Source organism: Corvus brachyrhynchos, unplaced genomic scaffold, assembly GCF_000691975.1.
Source record: "Corvus brachyrhynchos isolate BGI_N302 unplaced genomic scaffold, ASM69197v1 scaffold142, whole genome shotgun sequence".
Taxonomy (NCBI): domain Eukaryota; kingdom Metazoa; phylum Chordata; class Aves; order Passeriformes; family Corvidae; genus Corvus; species Corvus brachyrhynchos.
Window position 1 is genome coordinate 5,495,554 of NW_008237226.1, and position 765 is coordinate 5,496,318.

Sequence of the window (765 nt, forward strand, 5' to 3'; positions counted from 1 at the left end):
GCTGGTTGGGGGGGGGGGGGGTGGTGGAATAAAAAATGTAAGCAATTTATTTTCTTTTATTCCTAGCAAGCAAAATCCAATTGAAACACATTTTTCCAATACATAAAGCAGTCTCCAATACATTTTCCCAAAACCCACACCCCTCAATGTTTTTTATTGCCTAAAATCTCATAGAGCCCTTTACAAGTCTTAAGGGCACATTATTGTCTAAAGGAAGGTTGAAGAAAAAAAGTTATTTTATTTAAAAAAAAAAGCAAAAACTTATAAATGGGTTTAACATTCTGGGCCTGACAGAGTATCTGAAGAGATGGGGCTCTTGTTTGGGGAAGAAAAAATGTGCATATAAAACCAAAAAGAAGGAGGGAGGTTTTCTAAGAAAGTGATTTGTGAAAAATGTGTCAAGCAACTATACTTAAAAACATGCTCTCTATTTCTCCTCAGAATCTGGTTTTAGTAGCGTGTTTTTTCCTGCACTGTGCTTTCACACAGAGCTTTCATCTATGCATATTGCTAGCTATACCAAAATACAAATATATTGAAATGGCTGCAAGGGTAAAAATATATACCAGAAAACAAAGGGTAAATGAGGAAATTTCAGCTACATCAACATTATCTGAAGCTCAAGTATTGTGCACACAGAAATTTGCTAAACAAAGTCACACTTAAAAAAAAAATTTTAGCAACTCAAGGTTAAAAAAAGCAGCTCAGGTAAACGTCTGAAGCAGCTAAATTGTCCTTACAGACATTCCATGCAATCAGCATACT